Consider the following 25,742-nt stretch of genomic DNA (forward strand, 5'->3'; position numbering starts at 1 on the left):
CAACACCTGTATTTACAAGGAAGATCTCAAAAATCAATAAGCTAACTTTATACTTTAAGCAATTAAGGGGAAAAAAAGAGCAAACTATACCCAGAGTTTATAGAAGGGAGGAAGTAACAAGAATTAGAGGGAAGATAAGGGAAATGGAGAACAGAAAAGCAATAGAAAGCATCAAAAGTTGGTTCTTTGAAAAGATCAAAAAAACTGACAAACCTTTAGCTGGATTGTCCAAGAAAAAAGAGAAAAAACTGACAGAACTAAAATCAGAAATAAAAGAACATTACTACCAACCTTAGAGATAAAAAGTATAAGAAATTATTATGAATTATTGTATATCAACAAATTAGATAACCTCCTAGAACAAATTCCTAGAAATACACAAACTACCAAAACTAACTCAAAAAGAAAAACAAAATATGAATAGACTTACAACCAGTAAAGAGACTGAATCACTAATCAAAGAAACTTCTAGCATGTTATTAATAGCTTGAGGAGCTCCATGGACCTGCTCCCCAGCAAAACTGGTGAAAATTTACAAAAAGAACCATTTAAAGTCTCTGGAAATCGTCCCAGAGGCTTAGAACAAATGAATAAACATTTATTCAAGAAAATTTACTAAAGGACTGGAAGAAAATTGAGAGACTGTGGTGTCAGAACCAGGACCTTCTACATCCCGACTCAGGGAGTCAGAAACTGCACTCCAAACTGGTGTAGCCAAGAGCACTGGGTTCCCTCTTCCAGCAGGTCCCTGAGGGCTTCTTGGGAAAAGCAGGGTGTCAACATTCTGCCTCTAGCTATCTGTCGTTGAAGTTCCAGGTGACTGTAGCCCAGAAGTGAAGGACTCCCTTTTTTCATCCAGTTGTCACTGGTGGGATGGAAGCTCTACTTTGTGCATGGTGCTGCTAGGGTACCAATTGCTGTTGTTCTTTCTGGTTTGTAAAATATGGGTTCCACACTGCCTCCCTCCAATCCCATCTACCAAGTGCTCAGCTTCTAGAGCAGAGATATCACTGAGAGAGAAATGCACCACTGTCCCCTTACTTCAAAGCCCTGGCTTGGAGATTTTGCCTGTGGGGAGAAGCGGGCCCTAAGCAGATAGCTCCTAATCTCTTCCCAGAGAAACTTCCTTCATTTTCAAGGCAAGCATACTCTAAAAAACAGTGAAGGTTGTGGTGAAAGGGAATGAGACTGACTGGAAGAATCACTGGATATAAAGGCTAAGCTATAGGCCAGTTAATTTGCCAGAGAGAACCAGGAAAGGAGACAACTCGGAGGAGCCCACCTGGAGTCAGAAGAAATCTCAAGCACTGATTTAGGTAATTACCCCTTGAAAGGAAACCAAATTTGATTAGTTCAGTCTGTGGAACAATTTAAGCTGCAGGGCATTGTTGAAAACAACAGTATAATAAGCACTAGATTAGTGGACCCTAACAGTTGTGTGTGGTCAGGGAAAGAAATATAGTCAAAAAGAGCCCTGCCAAACCACTGTCACACTGGGGTAACTATGAGAAAACCCAAGGCTGTTTTCCCTGAGGAGAAACATCAGAGGCCTGTTTCACTATGTGAATGCATGTGTATGTGTGTGTGGAGGTGGGGAAGGGGGCCGGGGGAGAGAGCTAAATAGACGCCACTAAAATAGTCCATAAACAGGTAAGCAAACAAGAAACGATAACATGCACTGGAAGGGAAAAACCAGCTCTAAGAACTTCTACAATGTATTATATAAAATATCCAGTTTTGAATTAAAAAACTAAAAGGCATGCAAAGAAACAGAAAGTATAATCTGCATGCTGGGGAAAAAAAGCAGGTAACAGAAACTATCTGTGATTGCAACTACATGTTGGATTTACCGGACAAAGCCTCTAAAGCAGCCATTTAAAAATTTGCTTAAAGAACTAAAAGAAACCATGATTAAAGAAATAGAGGAAGGGTATGATGACAATGTGACAAAACAAACAAACAAACAAACAAAACTAGAGAATATCAAGAAAGAGGTAGAGATTATTAAAAAAAAAGAAGTAAATAGAAATTATGGAGTTGAAAATTATAATAACTGAAATGGAAAATTCAGTAGAGGAGTTCAATAGTAGATATGAATTGACAAAAGAATTAATGACAGATCAGTAGAGATTATACAATCCAGATACAGAAGTATTAAGAAAAATGAACAGTCTCAGAGAACTGTAGAACATTAAGCACACTGACATATACATAAAGGGAATACCAGAAGGCAAGTAGAGACAAAAGGAAGCAGAAAAAATAATTAAAGAAATAATGGCTGAAGACTTTCCTATCAAAAATCAGTAATATATACATTTGGAAAGCTCAGTGAACTCCAAGCAAGGTTAATGCAAAGAAATCCACAAACAAACAGACCATAGTAAAAGTGCTAAAAGCCAAATAGAAGGAAAAAATATCAACTGGAATGGTTATAATTTAAAAAAATGGGAAATCACCAGAGATGGCAAGGATGTAGAGAAACTGGAATGCTCACCCATTGCTGGTGAAAATGTAAAAATGGTTCAGCCACTATGGAAAATAGTTGAGCATTCCTCAAAAAATTAAACATAGAATTACCATACCACTATTCTACTCCTAGGTCTGTATCCAAAGAACTGAAAACAGGTGGAAAAAAACAAAACAAAAATATATTAATTGCAGTGCTATTCACAATAGCCAAAAGGTTACTGGCTAATAATCCATCCACTGATAGTAAATCCAAATGCCCACCAACAGATGAATGAATATACAAGATGTGGTATATTCAAACAATATTATGTAGCCATAAAAAGAAATGAAGCATTGATGCATATCATGCTACAGTATGGATAAACCTTGAAAATATTATACTAAGTGAAAGACGACAGACACAAAAGGCCACATATTGTATAATTTCATTTATATTAAATATATAGAATAGGCAGATCCATACATACAGAAAGCAAATTAGTGGTTCCCAGGGAGGGGGAAATAGGGAGTAACTGGTTATGGGGTTTCCTTTTGGAGTGATAGAAGTGTTCTGGAACTAGATAGCAGCGCTTGTTGCATGACACTGTGAATGTACAAAACACTACTAAATTGTACTTTCTAAAAGGGTAAAAATAATAAATTTTATGTTATATAAATTTTACCTCATTTAAAAAATGTATATATAATACATATTCATATCCACATATATACCTATTTATTTTGTGAATAAAAAGTAATGGGAGTAAGTACAGTCATCCCTTGGTATGCATGGGAGATTGATAGCAGGACCTCCATGGATACCAAAAATCCATGGATGCTCAAGTCTGTTATATAACATGGAGTAGTATTTGCATATGACCTATACATATCCTCCCATATACTTTAAATCATCTCTGGATTACTTAATACCTAATACGATGTAAATGCTATGTAAGTATTTGTTATACTGTATTTTTTATTTGTACTATTTTTTATTGTTATTTTGTTATTTTTTATGAAGTATCTTTTTCCCCCAAATATTTCTGACCCACAGTTGGTTGAATCCGCAAATCCAGAACCAGCAGACAGAGGGCCAATTGTATAAAGTTTCTTCCATAATTGTTGAGTCTAAAGTAGCCACTATTAAAGAAAATTACTAATCTGATTATTTTAATGAACCGAAAGAACAACCATTAAGGTTCTTTAACAAATGTCTTCAATTGTGCAATATTTCTAGTGTGTTAGCTTATCAAGTTTCCACACCTGTGGAATATATGAATTATCCAGCAAAGCAAGGTTTAAAAAAAAATCACATGGTCTAAAGAATATTATCAAAATTCTATCCACTTGTAAAATGCAACTAACATGTTTATGAGCTATCTCTTTTGTACTGTCATCTATAATCAGCCCATTCTAGAAGGTAGCTTAATCAATTGCAATGGTGATCATATACCATTTTTGTTTATTAATTCTTCAACCAACAAATTGTAAATCATTCTACAACTGTGCAATACTACCATAGTTATGTTAAAAAGTCCTCTGAGGGCTCCAAAGATTTGGGGGAGGCATGGAGGTCCACGGCAAGCCCCAGGCCAGCCTGAGCTGTTCCTCGTCCGCCCGGGTGTGTTTGGGGGTCTTAGTGTCCAAAGAGCTGCTGACAGCGGGGAGCAATGTCCGCGTAGGTAGGTATATGGGACAGGCTGCTCATCAACTCTCCTAAGCCTAATTCGAGAAAAACCTCCATTTTTCAAACAGTTCGGATAGAGAGGAGTCCCCATGGCACAGGCAAATGAAAAGCTAAGCAAAGAAACGGCAGCTGCACCACCTGGTCATTTCAATATTGAAAATATTGATGGGACTCTTGGAAGAGTTATAGAAATGGATGTGGCCTTGTTTGAGATGAATCAGTGGGATTCAAAAGAAGAGGACGGTTTGGAAGAGAGTTCACAAGACAGTTCAGAGAACAGTTCAGAATCTGAGGATGAAGAAGACAGCATCTCTTATGAAGTCACCATAGATAACATTGAGCTTCCTAATTCTGAAGGCAGAAAAGGCAAGATTGAAGTTTTGGACAGTCCAGCAAGTAAAAAAAAGAAATAGTGAAATAAATTATCTGAAAATAAAAAAAATAAAAAGTCCTCTGAACTGTTTCAGGAAGTTGTAACAAAACACTGTCTGAGGTCAAAACGATTTTATATACATGATGATTATAATTACCTAATGAACAAAAAAGGAATTAATATGCAATTTAATATATAATGTTCAACAGTTTTGCTAAGACTGTATTAGGAAGAATAATTAGACTATAATAAATGTTTATAAAGGTGATAAAAACAGTAATACATACATCATAAATTTCTTAAATCCCTTTGAATTAAGCATATGATGACTTCAGGGGAGTACAATAACATTTATTATATGCTCACATTTATCATATACTCCAATGGACCCTGGAGTACAAAGACGAATAAAACACATTTTCTACTCTGGAGAAGACTACGATATAGGAGAGACTGACACACACTAAGATACTTTAAATATGATAATATGAGAAAGGAATGTACAGAGTGATGATGAAACATTTTCAGGAAAAGAAGGATGTCCTGAAGATATTCCCTGAGCTGGATTCTATAGGAAATAGACAAAATTTACAGGAAGACCACAAACTGCAGCACAGATTTTAATACCAGCAGTTCTACACTGAGACCAATGTGAATCATTGCTTTGCCATGAAGTCTGTGGTCTTACAGATAGTAAGCCTTTCCTTTATCTATTAAATAATTATAGTACCTCATTCCCCTATGGTTGGTGAGTGAATAATATGAAATTTTATATACACACACACACATACTCTCTTAGCACACAGTGAGTAGTACTAGAAAAGACACAGCAAGTAAAACTTTACTGGTGACATCTGAGGGTAAAAGCTAGACAGGGGAGATAAAGGTGGTAATAACCAAAACAAATGATTAACGTATACGAAAAGTACTTAAAGGGTATTATGGGGTCTTCTGCTTCTCAGGATAATGGAACAGCTGGCAGGTGAACTAAGTTCTACTGAGAAGGAGAAGAACTTAGATAAAAATAAATACGTTTAAAGGAATCTAGAGTGACTCAAGCAATCCTGACAAGGGGTTCCAAAATTCCAGAGAAAAGGAACAATTTAAATGTGGGCTAACAGACTACAACCACTTTTCTCCCTATTTGCTGATTCTAGCCATAATGCAAAAGTGAGAATCCATGCTTTGCCCTGACTGAGAGGCACTGCCAAGGGGTGAAAATATCAGCAAAGATTTTGTTGGTTTCATAGGGCTGCAGATAAAACAAGTTATCTGAGGGGCTAAGATCCTGGTAAAAAGTGCCCTCTAAGACTTATGCCAAATGCTGACCCTACATGGAGGAGGAAGCCAAGAAGAAAGCCTCTGAAAATCAGCAAAGCTTTTAGATATTTTGTAATGAAAAGGACATAAGTACTATATTTCAGAATCTGCCAGAGAGAGGGACCCAAATAAAAACTTCAGGCTTCCAACTGGAAGGCCTGGAAAGCTAGACTGTATAAGAAGGACAAACCAAATGCACAAACAGCCTTAAATCAGTCCTGATGAACTTTGGTCCCTGACTCAATGAGTCATCAGCTCCCATGCTGTATGTCTAAGAGAGGAAAGGATAAACCTTCTCTAAAAGATTATCATCTGGAACCTTTACAATTTCCATGACTGTTATTCAATCAATAATTACCAGGCTGCCAAAAGACAAATGAATATGAATGAAAACCTGGAGGAAAAAAAAAAAACAAAACAGGCAACAGAGAGTTTTAATAAGAATTTAAGAAAGAAATGGAAATTCCAGAACTGGAAAGTAACTAAAATTTACTACTTAATATAAGTAGCAGTAGGCTAAACAGTGAAAGATAAGACTAGAAAACTTCAAAAGGTCTATAAAAGGCATTTTCACTGAAGCAGAGAAAAAAATTATGGAAAAAACAAAGAACCTAAGGCAAATGTAAAACAGTGAGAAAGTCTAACATATATCTTAGTGAAGTCATAGAAAGAAAAGATAAAAGCAATATTTGAAGAGATACATAACAATTTTCTAAAACTTGGCCAACAAAACAGTAATTATATTATCTTGGGGTTTAAATATATGTAGTATTGAAATGCATGACAACAATAACGTAAAAGGCATGAGGGATAAATGAAGTCAAAAGTTTTAGTGGGGAAAAAAGTGTTCCAAGGTTCTAGCATTCTTAGGGATGTGGGGTAAGAATAATTATTAGTAGCAGCTTTTATAAGTCAATGAAGCATAACTACAATCTCTGGGGTAACCACTAAAAGGAAAGTAAGACAGCATTAACTAAAAATAGATTTAAAAAAAACAAGAGAAAAAAGTAGAAAAGATGGTAGATAAAAATACAAATATATAATCACGTTTATATGTAAACAGGCTACATATTCCAATTATCAGACTGGATTAATATAAGAAACTATTAATGCAATTTATCCCGTTATCAGAAAAAGGCACAAGATCACTTTGAGAGCTGCAGAAAAAGCAATTGATAAAATTCAATAATCATTCAAGATAAGAACTCTTTATAAACTGGGATAAACTTTCTTAACTTTATACACTGTCTTAAAACACACAGACACACACATACATACAGAGTAAATTCTCCCTATAAGGTGGGAATGAGACAAGAAGATCACTATCTCTACTTCCATTCAACATGTACTAGAGGTCCTGACCTTAAGGAAAGAAAAATAAAAACCTGTAAGAATTGGAAAAGAAGAAAAAAAATGGTTACCATTCACAGATAACATGAATGAGTACAGATAAACTAACAGAAGTTACAAGTAATTTTGCCAAGGTTGCTGTATACAAGATCAACATACAAAAATCCGTTGTATTTTTATATGTCAACAACAATCAGAAAACAAAAATTTTAAAAGATACCCTTTATATTATAATTTAAAAATCTACTTCCTAGAAATAAATCTAATGAAGGATGCAATCTCTACACGGAAAACTACAAAATAGTATTGAGAGAAAGTAAAACTAAACTAATGAGGAAATATGGAAATATACCGTGTTCATAAATTGGAAAATTCAAAACTGTAAAGATATCTATTCTCCCCAGATTGATACATAAATTCAGTACAATCACAATAAAAATCCCAATGACGCTTTTTATGGAAATTGACAAGATGATTCTAAAATTTACATGAAAATGCAAAAGGGTAAAAAACACCCAAAACTATCTTGAAGAAAAAAAATGAAGGACTTAGAGAAAATGTATCTTCCACCTAAAATATAGCAAATAAAATTAAGTACAGTACAGAATGGTACTGGTACAAAAACAGAGAAACTGATCAATGAAAGAAAAAGAAAAGAGTCTAGAAACAGACACACATATATAGCCACTTCATTTAAGACAATGATAATGATGAAGTACAATACATAAAGGATGGTCTTTGAATAAACAGTGCTGAAACAAATGGATAGCTACATGGGGGAAAAAACCTTGACTCCTACTTCACATCACATGCAATGATCAATTCCAAATATACCCCAGATATAAATATCAAAGTAGAGCAACAAAGATTTTGGGGAAAAAAATGGCAGAGTATAACTCTGAGATAGGCAGATATTTCTTAAACAGGACGCAGGATAAAAGAAGGTATCTGATATCAATACCTATATCAATATAAGTATCTGATAAGGGACTTATATTCAGAATATACAGAGAATTCCTACAATTATAAAAAATGCAGGCAATCCAAGAGAAAAATGGCCAAAGACTTAAATACTGTATAAAAAAGTGAAAAAAGAGTATATCCAAAAGGTCAACATACAATGAAAAGGTGTTAAACTTCCTTAGTAATCAAATACATTAAAGCAACAATGTGATACTACAACTCACACAGCAGAATGGCTGAAATGAAAAAGATAACACTAATTGTTGGCATATGGAGAACTGAAATCTATAAAGTTACACTGATAAAGTATAATCACTTTGAAAAACTATTTGCAATACCTATTAAAGTGGAACAAATGAATACCTGACAACCCATCAATTTCATTCTTGGGTATACATATAATAGTATACAGTCGTATGTTCATCAAAGGTACCTACAAAATTTTTATAGATAGATTCTAGATATAATTATGAAAGTAATAAAGAACTTTTGATAGGCAAAAACTAAAAATAATCCATATATCCACCAACAATAGAATGCATAAATTATGGTACATTTATACAATGGAATACTATACAGTCATGAGAACGAACAACCTGTCACCAACATGCAAAATGGATGAATCTCATAGACATAACGTTGACCCAAAAAAGCCAGACTTAAAAGAGCATGTGCTATATGATGCCATTCAAACCAAGTTTTAAAACAGAAAAAGCTAACTTATACTATAAGGCATCAGAATATATCACAGTGGCAGAGGTAGAAGTGACAAGACTTTGAGGAATTGTGTATGATATCAAGGTTTGTAATTTAGAAAACAGAGACTTAATTCACTGATAAAGGGGATTCAATGTAAGAAACAATTATGTTGGTTTTGGGGACAGCTGAGCAGTTTGAGATATCAGTATGGGAAAATTATATTCAAAAATGTCATAAAATATACATATTTATTATAGCTTTACAGAAGTGCACACATAGAAAAATGATACAATGTGACTGACGAGTACTACTTACTGGCTTCCTATGAGCCCAATTATGCAAAGAGCTCTACTATTTTAGCAGAGGGAACAACAACCTCTAGTAGCTAGTATCTGCAAGAATGCTTGCTACTGATTCCAGCAAGCCACAAACTTCTTCACCAAGAGTTTTCAACTCATATAATTGAGGGAACTTTTCTCTGCAAATGCACCTTCAGTATTACAAAGAGAATCATTGTGAAAATTTATTTTATATTGTAATAGTCTGCTTCATAGTCAACTTTGCAGAAACTTAACCTCTTCTGGAAAAAAAGGGCTATTTAAAATGTATAACTCACATTTTCCTGAACAGCAACAAGACTTTCAATATGCCAGGCTTAAGTATTTATCTAATTTAATTCTCAAATTAACTCTATGAGGAAGGTAATAATTGCCTCTGCCAATGTTACAGATGAGTAAACTAGGGTGCAAAAAAGCTAAGTAACCAACCCAAGGTCAAAGCACAAAAATATGGCAGTGTCTGCCTGAATCTGAGTACAAGCTTACACTAAATTCTTAAAGATATGTCTTTTCCAACATGTCAGTAACAGAAAATAATGCCTGGTTTAAAAAACCCAGAAGAAAAGGGCTTCATACTCTCTTCCAGTTCATATGTGTCAAAGGTATATAGACTTCTATCAATTTTCTAATTCCTAGATACCTGGATCACATATTGCATCCAAGATCGAACTTTGAAAAAAGTATACAGCTCAAGGCAGTGAAGTGAACACATTTATCTCTTTTATTTCCCAACATAACAATGAGATGACAAATTTTTACAAAAAAATGAAGCCACAACAGAGCTGGAAAATAAGAAAGGGTAATACTGGTAGAACAGAAATTTCCAGAAATTCAAGGCAGGTGAATGGGAACAAATTAGTGGAGAAATCAATTAGAAGGAAACAAATTAGCAGACAGATAAAGGGAGAAAAATCACAATCCAAGATACTAGAGATAGCCACGCTTCTTTCAAGGAGGCCCAAAGAAAAACCAACCTTCCATCAAACACAAAAAGCAGAAAAAGGCGAAGCGGCAATCATCAAGATAATTATTTTAAAAACAGTATTTAGGTTGAGACAACTGGGCTCTCCTCTTTCCCAAGGCTCGTAGTTCTAGCTCTTACCATCATGCCAAAGTCCAAGAATTGTCCTCTAAAGTGGGCCACATGTCTGGGTATGTGTCTTCTGAGAGTGTGAATTCCTGAGAGACTAACAGGATACAGATTGGACTAATTATGAGTATCAGAATAAACATTAGGGATGAGATGGGAGGAAATGGAGGGAGAAAAGATAATTCCCAACGGAAATTAAATAGTATTAAAGTACTCTACCACACAAAATAAAGCCCTCCTTATTTTGACATGTGTGCGGGGTTTCCAACTTATCCATGCAACCTTTAGGGAAGTCATCATGTTGAGACACCTTGCTCACTTACGCTGAACATGTCCGCAACCTTCCTGTTCAAGGAAGGGAACTGCTGGAGAAACAGACTTACACAACTACAGTGGAAACCATGACAGCCAGATACTATCACCTAGTAACACATTCCTTCATCCTAACATATTAATAAAAAGAGAAGGATAACAGACATTTGGGGAAAACTAATGGCATAAAAGAGAAGACCCAAAATCAAAATAATAATAATACCAAATAACCCTCATAGAAATGGAGACAATTCAGGGGACAGATGGCATATTTAAAAAAAATTTCTCATAAAGTACACTTGAATAAATCAAGAACAATCAGAAAAAGTGGTCAGAAACAAGAAAGAATTCTTAATTAAAAACAAAAGACAAAATAAATTCACTGTGCAAAATAAATAACAAAATGATTATAACTGATGTATAAGTGCAAAAGATAAAGACTACTTTTGAGAAGACAGACTAAAAACAAAAAATAAAATAAATATGAGAAATTAGGAACTCGCAGGTCAGATCAAGGAGGTCCAAAATTCATCTAACAGGTGCTCATAAAGAAGGTAAAAACAGGAACAGATATATAAAGAGAAAAAAACAAGATTATTTTCATGATCTGAAGGAAGACAGGAGTTCATAGGCCTCATCAACTGCCAAGAATGACTGTTGAAGAAAAGATCTATACTTAGACACATTCTGGTAAAACTTCAGAATTCCACTAAAAAAAAAAAATCCTGAAACTTCCTATGTTATTTACATGGAAATAAGTCAGACTGAAATCTGAATGCTGTTAAGGTAATGGATAAATGCTTTTAAGGTTTTCAAGAAAAAAAAATTGAACTTAAGATTTCCATACTCAAATTTATTCAAGAATGAGGACAAAATGAGGACATTTTCAGACAGCAAACACTTGAAAAGTTTGCCATCCTATATTACAAATTATTTAATGTAGTATTCTGAACCCAGTGAACTCTAAACTTTTTTATATGGCACACCCTTATGAGTAAAAATACATTTGAAAATATTCTCAGTATGTATTTATTTATAAATTAATAAACATATTGCTATATTATGTATTATATATTGTAAGACATACCAAAATAAAATAAAAAATAATCTGATAAAAATTAACAGATTTTGAAAACATTCAAAATATTCTGACATGTCCCCAAATAATCTTGTGTATTCTCTTTGATGTGGATGCTTCATTTTAAATACCACACCTCTGAACAAATGAAAAAAAATCCAAGAAAGAGAAAACATGGAATTGAAGAAACAAGAACTGAGTATGTCTTAGAGGTAGAGAAGTAAACTAAAAAAAAAAAAAAAATTAAAAGAGAATCCACTAGAATTTTCCACTAGGAACATTTTCAATTGATGAAGCTTTAATGTACATAGGATTACATTTCATTCTCTGTGGGGACCACTCCACATTGTTCTATAGTATTTATATAAGCACACTGGATTTCTAGGCTTAAAATTTTTAGAACTGACTCAAAAACAAAGTGTAAAAAAATTATATCGACAGAACAAAATGCAAATACCTTGATGATGTAAAATTAACTCATTATAACTGGTAGATTGAGGGAGTAAGGAGAGAAACAAGACTATCATTCACAGAAATAATACTGTTTTGAGCTAATAAAGAAGAACATTATTAATAGAAACCACTAACTCAACCAAAAGCAAGCACAATTTACAGTGGGGAGTGAAACTGGGAGTGGGAGGGTGATTTCTGATCTTCTTTACTATCTTACGTAATGTGAAAATCAATAAAACTTCTAATTTTTTTAAAGTATTATAAGCAGGGAAAAAAGCAGTATATAACACAATATGCCAATTTAGAGAACTGAAATAAGTTGCTGATTGCCAGTCAGCTCACATGAAATATTCCTACCACCGCCACCACCCTCCTTCATTTATTGCCTTTTACTACAGAGTTTTATGTGCAAGGTTGTAGTCTTACCTAACTATAACCTCTATTTTATTTATTTCTGTAAGGCAAAACCTAACACAAACTTTGTTTAAGAATAAAAAGAGAGGAGGTTAGTTATATGGTCTGAGGGAATTAATGGAATGGTTAAATCAGATTTCGACACAAAAACAGAAAGGCCATCTTATAGTTCTAATCACTGAAAACTAGTTTGTCTAAAGTTGACTAAAATGTATACTAAATGGAGAGGATATCTCCTCTGAAATAGAAACAACTGTGATTCGCAGTGGGTCAGTAAAACTAAGTGGCGACACATCAGGACACCACTGCTACTGAAAAGAAGCTTAGAGGGGCAGGAACAAGGGGCGTTGAAAGACTCAGCAATGCCAATAGCAGAACCCTCAAGAAAAAACTGGCTAGGGACAGGAAAAATACTCCTTTTTCCTGGCTATATATATTTCTATGTAAGAGGAAAGCCCAAAGAGCTGGGAGTTTGCGGGTGGGAGGACGGGGCAGAGGGGATGGGCACACAAAAGTCAAAGGTGGTGGTAATGAACTTACGCGGGGCTTCGGCTAAATAAAATGCATAAGGGTTGAGCAAATATCTTTATTTGTTTCACAGTCTATTACCTGAGTACTTGAGGCATAAGTGAAATCACTGTTTTACAGTTTGAGCTGTCTGCCTCAAGTAAAAGGTGACTTTTCTTCAGTTTGACAAGTTTTCTCAATCAATTTTATCAGGTTGAACTGATAAACTGATATTTTTGTAGGCTGAAACCAGGACAATATCGGTAATTTCATGTGGTCCAACCCAACAGTCCCACCCTCTAAGTGACTGCAATGGTAGACTCGTTTTATATTTCTCTAGAGCAGTTATTCTCAAAGGTAAGTGTGCATTAGAATCATCTGGAGGGTGGGTCTGGGTCAGGCTCCCAAATTTGCATCTCTTAACAATGTTTTAGCTGGTCTTGACATGGTTGGGCCAGGGATCTCACAATTCAGGGATTTCATACCGAGACACCATTCTAGTCTAAGGGCTGGTACATAAAACTATTAATATCACTAATACAAAAATCTTATCATCATGGCCCAAGTGTTCTTCATTCATCCTCCATCTCTAAGTCTTCCATTTTATCTGGGTACTATCCTAAGGGGTTGGGCTACCTCCAACTTCTGTTTTCCAGGGTCTTATTCCAATGTTATGGAATCTCTCTTGCAATCACAAAAACCCTCTCTGAAATTCACAACAACCTCTAACACTGAAAGTAAGAAGGTAGTTTTAATTACATTTTACAAGGGTAGACAAAAGACTTCCAGGTATTTTTGGACCAACTCTTTTTCTATTTGATAATTCCTAAAATCTATTTACACATGCTGCCATACAAGCAGAGATTGACAGCCTCTGCTTACTGTTGCCTTGTTACTTAATGCCAAGTTCTCCCTTTGAAAAACAAAACAAAAATTATAAACTAAAAGTGAACCCCTGTGTACCACAGTACAATCCCACAGAAATCTCTGTATTTCTGTTGCTTTTATGTATTTTCAAAGAAAAGATTAAAAGCAAGAAATCATTTAACATTTTTAGATATAGGCATCATAAGTATGTTATTCTCCATGGCAATGGTAAAAATGGAAAAGAAAGCCCTGGGGTCCATGTGTTGAGATATCTGGATTCTATTTCAGCCATTTCATGTTTCAGGCCACGTGCCCTTTGGCACATCACTGAGCTTTTGGTTATTCAAAGAATTGGAGGAAAGAATCACTAAGTCCTGTCCAGTTCTACTTTAACTCCCAAACTGTAGGCAAAGATTTACGTAACATCACCAAATAATTTCCTCAAACTGAAATTACCTTCTTCTAAAAAATCAACTACAAAAGTCATTCCAAAATCCAATTGCTTTTCATATAGCATAATGTATCGAAGATATTCTGGATGTTTGGAAACTATTTTTTAAAATCATCATTTCCAAACAACTACATTTATGTCATGCTAGTTACTTCAAGTCCAACTGTCTTCTTATTACTTATGTGATAATGTATATACAAAGCATAATAAGAAAGTCTAAGCCCATTGAACTAAGCTAATAGCCATATCCCTTTAAAATATATGGAGTAAATATTTCACTTTTAAAGAAGTTATTTCCAGAAATCTTATAAAGACAGTATTACGATTTTTAAAAATTAGCTTTAGTTAGAATCACAGTTTATAACTATAGTTATTAAACCTCATGAGACGTGAGTTTAAATTATAATAATATATAAACTGTAGTGAACTTACTTGGGCATTGGTCTACAAAGTTTTAAAATTTCAGCAACGGTTTAAACCTCTTAAAATATAGAAGGAACCAGAAACTACCTACACATAATCAGTTTTTTTTGTAAAACATTACAGAATACATATATACATTTTTATATAATTAAAAATTTTTAAAGTCAATTTAAATCAAGCTCTATTTATGAATTATAGTAATGTACTTCTTTTATCTAGCTCATAGAGGAGTTATTTCAATTAAAAAGTGACCGATAATTTAACTGTATCTCTTCTTTAAGCAACAGCACTGTCTTTTAATCTGCCCATCTTAAATGTCACCTCTTCTGTAAAACTTTTACAAACCACCCTTTGGTCCCTATACGACTTTCCTCAGTAAAATGAATTACTACCTAGCAACCTGAGCTTGTTCATAAAGAATGCCTCCCACAAAGAATTAATCAAATTAGTACAATAATCAATAAGATTTTGCTTCACACATTAAGACTTTATTCTTACACATAGTATTTCATTTGATCCTCTAAACCTGAGGGGTCCCCAACCCCCTACCAGTCTGTGGCCTCTTAGGAACTGAGCCACACAGCAGGAGCAGGGCAAGCAAGAGAAGCTTCATCTGTCATTTATAGCTGCTCCCCATTGCTCCCATCACTGCCTGAGCTCTGCCTCCTGTCAGAGCAGCAATGGCATTAGTTACAGGAAAACAAGCTCAGGGCTCCCACTGATTCTGTATTATGGTGAGTTGTATAATTATTTCATTATATATTACAATGTCATAATTATAGAAATAAAGTGCACAATAAATGTAATGTGCCTGAATCATCCCTAAACCATTCCCTCCCCACCCCCCACCCCTGGGTCCATGGAAAACTTGTCTTCCATGAAACCAGTCCCTGGTACCAAAAAGGCTGGGGACTGCTGCTCTAAACAATCCTTTGAGGTAGTTCCTTCTATTTAGGGAAACTGAAACTCAGAAAAGCAATGTGATCTAAGGTCATAAGAGTTTAAATTTTAAAACAGCCAAGCAAATCAGAAATTGAATCCAAGGAGTGTGGGGAACCTACAGCCTTAAGGTCACATGTTTCCTTCTAGGTCCTTAAGTGTGGCCTTTTGACTAAATTCAAATTTTACACAACAAATCCTTTTATTAAAAGGGGTGCAGTTTTCCTTGCCTTCTTTGGTGCTTTAAAAAGAACAATCTTAAAATCAGAAGACCGCAGGTTTCCTTCTCACCCCTGATTGGGCCTCAGTTTTCTTGTCTTTAGAATGGGGGAATAATAAATGGTAATTATCTCAAATGACTAGTATACTAAATGGAAATGTATAGAAGACACCTAGTGCAGTGTCTGGGACATAGAAATCACTCAGCAAATTAGTTTCATGAGTTTCAATATGAATCTCGAAGACAGAACTCGTTTACAAAATAGTAATAATCTCAGGAATTATGAAGGAGAGCAGAGCAGAGTTAAATTGACCCAAATATAGTTTTTGAGGTTTTATTCTTGCTTTTTCAGCCTTATATCACATAGCTCTCCATAAGGTATTACATCAACTATTAACTCTGCTGCTCTCACACTGCTTATCTCTAACAGCTCCCATTTGCCTTTTACTGTAAGTAACGTGGAGGGGTAGTTGGAAAAAGACAAACTGATGTCCAATATTACTCTTAGGAATTGCGTAACTTTTGAGGGCTCTTCTAGAGTAATGGAAATGATACATATTTTGATTGGATACATGTTACCTACATCAAAACTCGTGAAATGTACCTATAAGATCTGTGTATAAAACTTTGTAAATTAAAAAAAAAATTAGGTTTTATAACCTAAACAAGTTACTTTCCTTTTCTGGCCTTTTAGCTTTCTCATCTCCAAAACAGGAATAAATCCTCTTTTACAGAAAGACTATATTAAGTATTAAAGGAAAGAAGGTCTGTAAAGTATTAATACTTAAGTTAGTTCCTGCACAGTTAGTTGCCAATTCTGAATCCACTAATACTAACCCTAGGCATTTTTCAAATTGACTTGAGACCTAAACATTGATCCAAAATAAAAGCTATGTTCTCTCCCTCTCCTTTTTCCCACTCTTCCCCAACTTCTTCTGTTTAAGAAAATGTGGCTAAACCTTTGGTTAAAGCCTCCCCGCCACCACAAAATCGTAACAGTCTTTTGCCTTCGTATTTCTCTTCCTTCTTTATCTAGCCACGGTCAAAATTTTTTACTTTAAATTACTAAAGACTTGGGGGATGGACACCCTAGAAGTTCTGACTCGGGTGGGGCAAGGAAAATATACATAACCTAAACATCTGTACCCCCGTAATAGGCTGAAATAAATAAACAAATAAATTACAAAAGACTTCTTTACTCACATTGCCCACAAGCTAATTCGCTACAATTCATTACTCAGGAGCCTCACGCTCCAATGAAAGGAAACAAGTAAGTAAGCAGCTGTCAGAGATTAGAGTTGTAATAATTGTTAAAAAGTTCTGAAAGATATGCATCAGTTTTGCAATATCCTCTTGCCAATCTCTAAAAATCAAAAATAATCCCCCAAACATCCCAACTACCCCTTAATAACCCATCAAGAATCTGCCATCCACCAATTTATTTAAAAATGTATGTAATTTATTTCCTGTATTAAACACAAACATGTCTTATTACAGTTAAGAGCAGTTAATTCCATACACTGAAAACATAATTGTGTTAAAGTAACAGTTCCTTTTACCAGTGTTCAAATCACTGTTTTTTCCATTTTATTTTTGTGGTGAGGTATTGTATGTTGCCCAGGCTGGTCTTGAACTCCTGGGCAACACTCCTCCCACCTCAGTCTCCCAAGTACCTGGGATTACAGTCAAATCACTTTTAAAAGTGTCTTAAGCAATGCTCTTTGTTCTAGAATTCCAGGACACTGGAACAATTTCACATTTGTCTAGCATTTACTGAACAAACATTTATTAAATACCTAAATAGGTCAGGCACTGGGGAAACACAGATTATGAAGATAAGGTCAGAGAGGCAAATACCTAACTAAAGCAGATAAACTAGAAATGCTATTAATAAAATAATATCCTTTTCTTACAAACGTAAAGGATCTAGAAAAAGGAGTCAGGGGCAATTCAAGTTCTTCCAACTCCCCAGTGTTGTTTCCGGACCTCTTTTCTACCCTACCAAAACTGTTTGGCAACTGCATGAGTCAAATATTACACACCTTCTTGCTTGCTGCCATGTACTCACCTCCTCCTCTTAGGCTCCCTTACTGAGGACTTCAGCACTTGTCTCCCTCCATAGCCTTCTTCACTACTCCTGTCACCACCTTGGATGATTTCATGTCTGTGGACTTTCAACCTACCAGCATCAAAGTTCTTTGACCTTCCTGAATGATCTCTCCCACTTAACATTTTAGCAATCTTTTCCAAACGAACTTAATTCCTAGAATAGCTTGACCAACTCTGAAAATAAACCTCAGTATATCTTTTTATAACAGAACTTATTCCTATTCTGTCATCAATTTAATCCCCCAGTATCTCATTACCAATACTTCCTTCACCCCTTCCCATTTTTCTTAAGTCATTATCCCCATTCTGGCTTCACTTCCTTCCTTATCAAGCCCAAAGCCCAAATGCATAACGTCAAACACTGTAGCAAGCATGCTTAACATTTCACTCCTTTGTTCTCTTACCACGCCATTCTGTAAGCTCTCCACTCCCCATCACCCTAACCACTCACTATCTGCTTGAGTTGAGCACTGGTGTAGACAATTTTAAAAAGCAGAATAGCCGCTTCATAAGTGCATGCTTTCATTAAATATGTATTTCTTTTTTTTACCTAACTGCTGTCAAATGCACTTGTTTCAAAATAAAAGTCTTACCAAATAATGAAATAATTAGTTGTAAATTTATCCTAAAAACATTGTAGCAAGTGCTTTCAGACTACTCTCTACAAATGCACTTTCTAATATGGTAGTCACTAGCCACATGTGCCTATTTAAATTTAAATTAAATTAGAAATTCAATTCCTCAGCTGTACTAGACTCATTTTAAGAGTTCAACAGACATAAGTACCTAGTGGCTACTGTATTAGAAAGTGGAGGTTACAGAACATTTCCATCATTGCATAAAGCTTTACTAAACAGTGCTACTCTACATGTTCTATGACAGGACTGCTTAGCCACTATTTCAGTTCATATAACCTATAATTTCCCACCAGCCACCATCCTGATGGCTTCATGAATCTTGCAGACTGTAGCACTTAACATGCTCTAAGTTCATGTACCCTAGGTGGCAATAAGGACAGAAAGGAGTTAGCTGTCCCTAATCATTTGCATCCTAGCCCACTTCCAATCACAGAAACTCCCTTCTCCCCCAATATTGTCATTAAAGAAAGACACTGCCATCAGGGAAGAGTTAGGGAAAGAGAAATATACTTAGTAAATGCCTTTCAGATTTTACCACCTGGGAAAGACAAAACTCTTATCATTGTACAAATACGTATCTCACACATCACTAGACTAGACCACAACAGAAGCTGGAAGTAAAAAAAAAAAAGTCTACCAAACTCACTTAGGTTTATTTTAATGCAAGCATAAATAATAGTGTGTCATTTTTAAAAAATAACCTAGTACAAATGCTAAACAGGACAGAATGCTGGGGCAAAAGACATAAACTAGCACTGCTCTACACAAAGGCAGGATATACCATCATCCTTGAGAAAGATAAGAGAGAATGTGATTTTTTTTGGACCTCTAACTTGTAAAAGTTTTAGAAAAAAAATTGACAAAACAGTATGTCTTAGGGTAAAGGGCAGTACAGATCTATACTTCTATTATCATTACACCTTGCATGTCCATAACCATTAAAATGGCTTAATTCTCCTTAAAAACATTTTTACCAAGTAGCTGCTTAGTTTACAGGAAAAAAAAAAAAGAAAGAAATTGAAAGGAAGTAAGGGAAAGAGGGAAAGATATGAAGCAAAATGATCCTTAGAGAGCAATGTGTTAGGATACTACTGGATTTTAATCAGTTTTTTTCTGAAATGTTTTAACACATGGCCAAACTAAACTTAATAAAAGGAGATTATTGCCATTCAATTACCAGCCTTATCCCTTTCACAAAGAAATGCTTTGCAAAATAAATTTCACAGGAACACTTTAAGGACATGAATGCCATCTCAGTTCTTCTGAAAATGAGCTAATAATTTGAAGATACCTGTGACTAGCAATAATCAGTTATAAAAATATTAGCGATAAAAATTTAGGCATATTAAATCGTAGAAAGCGAAAACTGTGGGCTTATCTGAAGTTAAGAGTCTATACGTGTGCTTTAATAAAAGAAGTCAACAACTAATTATTATCCCCAAAAGGTAGAGGAATGACACTTCCCTAAATATGATTCTAAAGTAATCTATATTCATTAAGAAATGAGAAGAGAGTAAAACTATTAATAAAATCCTAACACTGAAAAGGATACATGGGCAGAAATAGTTTTTGTATCCTTGGTTTTCACTACACAATTCAATAATGAAAAATAAAGATTAGCAAGACTTCCATCTGTAAAATTTATGAAAAAACTCCACGAATAACAAGAAATTAGATATGACACACACCATGCTATAGGCACATGGTAAAATTTACTTTCTCAACTTTACTTTTAAGTTCTGAAAACTGAGTAAGCTCTGCTATGTAGATAGTGTTTTGCTTCTTTAAAGGGTAGCAAAACCTCACAGAATATTGAATGAACACAACCCATAATCTGGGTAGACAGTCAAGTAAGAACAAGTGCATTCCAGCATTGTGTAATTAGAGCTTTGGGCCAATGTTGCAGACTCATTCAATAAAATAAAAAAGCCTACAAAACTTTTTACCAGCTTGCAAAATCTTAAAATTTTTCCCATGTTTAGCAAATTATAAATGCACCATTTGCCAGAAAGTCAGTAAACTATACTGTGAAGCTATAATTTTCATGACAACCTCATTTTCCTTAAATTATACTTAAATTTGTTTCATATTCTACATCTTGCCAATTGGCAAGGCAACCAGAATCATCTGATAGGCTTTATGAAAATACACAGGTTTCTATTCCATTTTCCCTTAGTGTACACACAGGAGAGGTCTGCGGGTAGGAGTATGGAAAGCGATAGTGTTTCTTTTGACAAAACAACCTACCCACAACTTAATACCACTTCACACCCACCAGAATGGCTAAATAAATGGGACACAGTATCAAGCAAATGTTGCAGAGTACAAGGGACAACTAGAATTCTCAATCACTACTGATGAAACTGAACAAAAGCACACACATGACCTAACAATTATACAACAAGGTAAATTCCTTAGAGAAATGTATATATGCGCACCAAAAGACACATACGGGAATACAAGAATATTCTATAGGGACCCTATTCATTATGGCCCCAAACTGGAAACAACCTAGATGTTCATCGACAGTAAAACAAATTATGATATATATAGTCATACAATGGAATACTATAAAGCAATGAGAATGAATAAGCTACTGCTACATACAACATGGTTGGATCACATAAATATGTACGTTTAGGGTAAGAAGCCAGACACAAGACTGTAGGTGCTGTATGATGATATGTGCATGTCTTTAAATGTATATTATATGTCAAAAGTTTAATCAAAATAAAAATGCAAAAAAATATTTAACAAATGAATAAGCAGCCTTGATGCTTTAATTTTATAATAAAATCCCACTCCTTATGTCATATTTCACCCTAAAATTGGGACAGGACACTTTTTCAAATCTTCCTGCAAGCTAATTTAAAGTATTTTGATATTAAAACAAGGCTATATTTAGGTAACAATGCAAAAGTCAAATCCTTTTTAACAGAAACCACTAACTTGAAAAGAATTTTAATACCAAAGCTCTCCCCATCTACCACCACCCTGACTACACTCTGATCTTCACCTCCCTTTCATCCCCTAAGAGTCCACTCTTCTCTGCCATTTATTCAGTGGAAACATTTGAGAAACCTCACGGACCCAAGCAGGGTAGTTATGAGGATTAAAGCAAAAAGAGCATAAAGTCCTCAGCACCATATCTAAGGACTCATGATTAGACACTTAATAAATCTTGAATAGCGAGTTCTTCCAGGTCAAAGACTATTTCCAATTCATCACTGTAAACAAGGAACCTGACATTTAATAGTTGGTCAATAACTATTTCTGAAGTAAATGAATGATGTGAACCCAAAATAGAAAAAAACAAAACAATGAAAATAAGGCAAAAGTAAGAATGAGGAAAAAAATTAAGAAGTTCAAAGAAAGTTCTTAATCTATTTTTGTTATCAGGGTAGATGACAAGATTTTAAATCTCAAGATGAACCAACAAAATCATGTGCATACAAAAACCATTAAAAATTATCTCAGTATTATCTTACCTCTATATACTGCACAATGCAGAAGCAGTATATTTTAACTGAAATTAAAACATGGGTCTGCAATATTAAAACTCTTTAAAAATGTTTGAGTGAGTCCCTTATGAGGTTGACAGGAATCACAAGTACATCAGAGTTATTTCCAAGATATCCTTTACAGCACATCAATATTCTGACTAAATACATCAACAGAGTAGAAGGAAAGCAGATTTCAGCTGAACCTTTATATAGCATTATTTTTATGAAAATAAAAAATGTAATTTATATATCGAAATTAAGACTGCAATCTTACATTAGTTTTAAAAGACATATCAATAAAATACTTTGATCTTTACTGTGTGTACATAATATTAATGAGTCATCTGATAAGGCCCTTTTGTCTTCCATTTAAGCAATCGTCTACTTATGTATCTTAGATCAGAAACAGCATCACTGGGTTTTTTAGTGTTTTTGTTTGTTTTCTTTTTTTAATTCTTTGTGTTTTTTTGTAGAGATGGGGTCTCTCTACATTGCCCAGGCTGGCCTAGAACTTGTGGCCTCAAGCAATCCTCCTGCCCTGGCCTCCCAAAGTGCTGGGATTATACATGTGATCCACCACATCTGGCCAGCATCACTGTTTTTATTATAATTAACAAAATTATATACAAAGCATTCAACTACATAGAAAGCACTATTCTAAATGTAAATATAACTTGTTTAGTTCTCACAACCACCAAGAGGTGGTACCGTTAACATTTCTATGTCCATTTTACAGAGGAGAAAACTGAGACTAAGTAACTTGCCTAAAATCACAAAACTACTAAATGGCAGGGTGGCTGTACGCTCTTAACCTCTATGCTATGCAGCCTGGAGAGCTCTAGAGTAAAGCAGAACTCAATCTGTCTCTTCACTTCATGTTGGGAGGTTAGCTGTTTTCAGAACCTTGAGTGATAACCATAAAATGGGGTAGAACTAATTCCACCTTTCACTAATTCTAAGACACCTATTTTTGTCATATTTTAACATCTCTGAAACTGATAGCACCTTACAATTATAATCCACAGTGCTCTCTCATTCTCTTTGGGGTACATAAAACAATAATGTATCTGGTAATTGACAGCAACTATGATTTAAGAGATTATATTATTGTCTATTCCTCATGAGTTAGTGATAAGAAGTAAATGAGATAAAATATCAAAAGTACTTGACACGTAGCTGGTACAAATGTTTTACAAATGGTGCTTCTTCCCTTTTAACTAAAGTGATCTAAGAAGAAATTTTGCATATAGGTATCTTTACACTGTAGTAAGTTGTCAGCTTCTCAGGTCCACGTTCAAATAAACCTGGTATACTATGATCATTATACAACTGGAAGAAATTTTTGTTGATAAAAGACTTGGGGTTGGGAGAGGCAAACAGAAAACCAACAGCAAAAATAAATCAGACATCTGAGAAAATAAAATTATCAACAACATTAAAGTATAAATCAATATTCCCACAATTCAAGCCAGTTCTCAAATGCCATTGATAAAATGCTCACATGAAAAATATTTTCACTTTTTAAAAGATGTACTTTGAATGTAGTAATAATGAGAAATGACCAAATCTGCTTAGTGTGTGCCCATGCCCTTCTTGACCTTCTCTACCAAAACTGGACATATTAAACTTAATTCCTATGCTAAATAACTGCTCAATAAAGGTTTAACTGATCCTAAGAGTTGCCACCACTGAAAAAATTTAATTCAAATTTAATTCATTTAGGTATTTGGTAGTTTCTTATACTTGTACCTGCCATACTAACATTATAACAAAGTTACATTCACTGTTATTTTATTTTTTTATTGTATAGTATGAAAACCATTTATTTTTGGGGGGAATTTCCTCTAAAACATAAAAAACTGTATCACCTTGAGCAATCTTTACCTTAAAAATCACTTAATTACTTCAGAGCCAGGGAAGTTATCAAGAACAAAGAGGGACACCATGTAATGATGAGGGGGCCAATTCCCCAAGAAGATTCTTAATGTGTATGTGCCTAACAACAAAGCATCAAATATGTGAGGTTAAAACTGATAGGATTGTATGGAAAAACAGATGAATCCACTATTACAGCTGGACACTTCAATACCCCTCTAACAGAAATGGAGAGATCCAACAGGCAGAAAATCAGTAAGACACAGTTGAACTCAATAATACCATCAATCAACTGGATATAATGGACCTCTATATCCAACAACAGCAGAATATCAAATGCTGATAAGGATGTAGAACAATAGGAATTCTCATTTGCTGCGGGTACGAAATGCTATGGCCATTTTGGAAGACAGTTTGGGGGCTTCTTACAAAAACCTTACCATATCGTCCAGCAATCACGCTCCTTGGTATTCACCTAAAGAACCTGAAAACTTATGTCAGTACAAAAGCCCGCACATCATTGTTTATAGCAGCATTATTCATAATTTCCAAAACTCGAAAGCAACCAAGATGTGCTTTCAAGATGTAGGGCAATGGATAAACTGTGGTATATCTAGACAATGATTTAGCATTTATTATTTAGTATTAAAAGGAAATGAGCTATTGAGCCATGAAAAGACATAAAGGAAACTTAAAAAGCACACTACTAAGTGAAAAAAGCTAATCTAAAAAGGGTACACACTGTGATTCCCATCACATTTTTGAAAAGGCAAAACAGTAAAAACATCAATGGTTGTCAGGGGATGTGGGGTAGGAGGGACGAACAGGCCCAGGATAGAGGATTTTAGGGCGGTGAAACTACTCTGTGTAACATTATAATGGTGAATACAAATTTACAACATACTGTGCCCAAACCCATAGAATATACTGTACAACCACAGTCCCCAACCTTTTTAGGAACCAAGCCACACAGCAGGAGCTGGCAAGCTAGGGAAGCTTCATCTGTATTTAGAGCCTCTCCCCATCGCTGGCATCACCACCACCTGAGCTCTGCCTCTTGTCAGATCAGTGGTGGCATTAGATTCTGCATTATGGTGACTTGTATAACTATTTCATCATATTACAATGTAATAATAATAGAAATAAAGTGCACAATAAACATAATGCACTTGAATCACCCCACCCCTGCCCGGGTCCGTGGAAAACTGTCTTTCGTCAAACCTGTCCCTGGTGCCAAAAAGGTTGGGGACCGCTGTTGTACAATACCAGGTGTGAATCATAATGTAAACCGCGGACACTGGGTGACAATGATTTGTCAATATAGTTTGATCAGTTTTAAAAATGCACCACTCTGGCCGGGCGCGGTGGCTCACACCTGTAATCCTAGCACTCTGGGAGGCCAAGGCGGGTGGATCGCTCAAGGTCAGGAGTTCTAGACGAGCCTGAGCAAGAGTGAGACCCCATCTCTATCAAAAAATAGAAATAAATTAGCCAAACAACTAAAAATACAAAAAATTAGCCGGGCATGGTGGCGCATGCCTGTAGTCCCAAGCTACTCGGGAGGCTGAGGCAGTAGGATCGCTTAAGCCCAGGAGTTTGAGGTTGCTGTGAGCTAGGCTGACGCCACGGCACTCACTCTAGCCAGGGCAACAGAGTGAGACTCTATCTCAAAAAAAAAAAAAAAA

The 25,742-nt window shown here is 35.1% G+C and overlaps 1 protein-coding gene and 1 pseudogene across 1 annotated transcript in view; one reads left to right on the forward strand and one right to left on the reverse strand.

Moving 5' to 3' along the window:
• The window catches only part of SPOPL (speckle-type POZ protein-like), a 63,742-nt gene that overhangs the window by 30,348 nt on the left and 7,652 nt on the right, over positions 1–25,742 (reverse strand). The gene's annotated exons all lie outside the window — the stretch shown is intronic.
• Positions 4,016–4,548, forward strand: LOC105815389 (annotated as a pseudogene).

The sequence above is a fragment of the Propithecus coquereli genome, unplaced genomic scaffold, assembly GCF_000956105.1.
Source record: "Propithecus coquereli isolate 6110/MARCELLA unplaced genomic scaffold, Pcoq_1.0 Scaffold33, whole genome shotgun sequence".
In the NCBI taxonomy this organism is placed as follows: Eukaryota; Metazoa; Chordata; class Mammalia; order Primates; family Indriidae; genus Propithecus; species Propithecus coquereli.